Source organism: Bubalus kerabau, chromosome 6 (assembly GCF_029407905.1).
Source record: "Bubalus kerabau isolate K-KA32 ecotype Philippines breed swamp buffalo chromosome 6, PCC_UOA_SB_1v2, whole genome shotgun sequence".
NCBI lineage: Eukaryota > Metazoa > Chordata > Mammalia > Artiodactyla > Bovidae > Bubalus > Bubalus kerabau.
Window position 1 is genome coordinate 64,405,615 of NC_073629.1, and position 2,978 is coordinate 64,408,592.

General features: G+C 37.1%; 1 non-coding gene across 1 annotated transcript; it reads right to left on the reverse strand.

Annotated features, from left to right (window-relative positions):
- Positions 1-1,968: 1,968 nt before the first annotated feature.
- Positions 1,969-2,072, reverse strand: LOC129656663 (U6 spliceosomal RNA). The gene has a single exon (XR_008716454.1). It is a non-coding gene; the product is annotated as a U6 spliceosomal RNA (small nuclear RNA).
- Positions 2,073-2,978: the final 906 nt, after the last annotated feature.

Below are 2,978 nucleotides of genomic sequence, written 5' to 3' on the forward strand. Positions count from 1 at the left end.
GTTTGGTGGGCATGTAGCATTCTTTGTGAGGACTGAAACCATGTGTTCCTACATTTGACCTGAACACTAAGAACAGAAACCATATCTACTGTTCACATTAACATGAGTCTGATGTTCTACTATATTTACTAACACTTTTTTACTGGTCCAGGGGTTTATTTTGCAAATGGTTTGCTATTTTATTATAGACACTTTTTGAAAGATCTTTTACCTCTTCAATGGAAAGCATTAAGAGACAGTTGTGCCCTAAGAGTCTTTGAAAAATCCTCACTTTGCTATTTCTACCAATCCTGAACTATTTTAAAGTGGTGATATTTACCAATTTCCAACAACTTTTTGCCTGAAAAAATCCACCTTAAACCAAATTTTCAATTCTGAATTAATTTTGATCTTACCTTTCCTCTTCTAAGGTACTGCTATATCTTTAAAGAGATAATGATCTCTCCCTTACTACAGTAAAAAAATAAAATCGGCCTTGTGTTATAAACAATTTATGTTAGTGATATTTGCAGTAGCTAGCATTCAACATTTGTTGAATTAAAGCATTTATTTATTTACGGTATAGAAAAATGTGGTTTGATTTGTGTGTGCTTTAAAGTCTTTGTGGTATAGTTTACTTTCTTTTAGAATTTTACTAAAAATTTCCACATTATTTTGTAGCTGTAGAAACTATAAATAAACAAATGACCAAATTTTAGGAGTTTAAAATCAAATCTTGGGGTATTGTATCTATCAGGATGATTTATAGTACCGAGCAAGTGGTCTTGTAGAGTCAAAACATTTCTGAATTGTAGGGGGAGAGAAAGTATTTTCAGATTATACTTTCATCTGAGTGTGGGTAAGTAAAACCATTTTATAACTCAAATCAATTCCAGAAATGACAAGCAACTATAAAACAAACTGAACCAAATAAGTAAAAACCCAGAGACACAGCATAAGTAAACAGAATCCATTCCCTCAGAAGTTTTCCTAAGATATTACCACTTAAAGTAGGAATTATGCAGGGTACCTGAAAGTGAAAGTGAAATCGCTCAGTCGTATCCGACTCTTCTGACCCCATGGACTGTAGCCCACCAGGCTCCTCCATCCATGGGATTCTCCAGGCAAGAACACTGGAGTGGGTTTCCATTTCCTTCTCCAGGGGAATCTTCCTGACCCAGTATCAAACCCAGGTCTCCCACATTGCAGGCAGACGCTTTAACCTCTGAGCCACCAGGGAAGTCCCTACTGAAGAGCAATAAGCTATTTAACAAAGCTGCATAGATCTCTGTAGTAGGTGTATAATAGGGACATGTAAACCTATAGAAACACAGCACTGTTGATCACTCTAGGTCAAATTTCTAACTTTAAGCAAAGATAGAGGTTGAAGTTGAGTTTACTTTGTAGGTATTTCTTCAAAGAATTGACCATTCTAGTACAAATCATTGAAAGCAAACATATTGAACATTATTTATATCCAACCAAATGTTGTTTATGGGATTCACTTCATTTTTTATTATTTTTAAATTTTTAATTGGAGGTTAATTTCTTTACAATACGGTGTTGGTTTCTGTCCTGCAACAACATGAATCAGCCACGTGCATGCTGAATTGCTTCAGTCATGTCTGACTCTTTGTGATCCCATGGACTATAGAATGCCTGTCTTCTCTGTCTATGAGATTCTTCAGGCAAGAAAGTTGAGTAGGTTGCCATGCCCTCCTACAGGGGATCTTCCCAATCCAGGGATTGAACCCTCATCTCATTTGTCTCTTACATTGGTAGAAGGGTTCTTTACCACTAGCGCCACCAGGGAATCAGCCACAAATATACTTATATCCTCTTCTTCTTGAGCCTCCCTTCTATCCCACCCCCGTCCCACCCCTCTAGGTCCTCTAGAGAACCCAGATAAGCTCCCAGAAGCTCCCCACTAGCTATCTAATTACACACAGTAGTGTATATATGTCAGTGCTACTCTCTCAACTTGAACCTAGAAATATGGAAAACTTCACAAATTTGTGTGTCATCCATGTGTAGGGACTATGCTTATCTTTTTGTATTGTTCCAATTTTTGTATTTGGTCTGCCAAAGTGAGCATGGGACTTACTTTAGATCTAAGGACACATAGGTTGAAAGTGAAATGAAGTGCAAAGAGATTTTGTGTGAATAGCAACCCAAACTGAACAGGAGTGACTACACTAATGTAAGACAAAATAGACTTTAAGTTAAAATTTTTATAAGAGACAAGGACATTATAGGCTGGCAAAAGGCTTAATTCACCAAAAATATATATATATTTACACAGATATTAGTTCAGTTCAGTCACTCAATCATGTCTGACTCTTTGCAACCCTATGGACTTCAGCATGCCAGGCTTCCCTGTCCAGCACCAACTCCTGGAGCATGCTGAAACTCATGTCCATTGAGTCGGTGATGCCATCCAACCATCTCATCCTCTGTCATCCCCTTCTCCTCCTGCCTTCAATTTCTCGCATCATCAGGGTCTTTTCCAATGAGTCAGTTCTTTTCATCAAGTGGCCAAAGTGTCAGAGTTTCAGCTTCAGCATCAGTCCTTCCAATGAATATTCAGGACTGATTTTCTGCACCAAAGTCAGAATTCCTAAATATGGAAAGCCAACATTGGTTGGAGTGAAGGGAGCAATATGAAAGTCTACAGTCCTAGTAGAAGATTTCAGTACCCTACTTTAAATAGTAGATAGAAGAGCCAGACAGATGACCAATAACTAAATAGGACATTTAACCCCAGATGAATTGGAAGTACATATATATTATATTCCACCCAATAACAGCAGAATATGCACTCCTATCACATGCACATATAGCATTCTACAGGATAGAACACATGTTAAGCCACTAAACAAGTCTTAATAAATTTAATAAGATTAATATCATACAGCATATCTTTTCCAATCATAGTAGAAACTAGGACTCGATAGCTAAAGGAAAATGAAAAAACACAAAAATATGTGGAAATTAAGCAA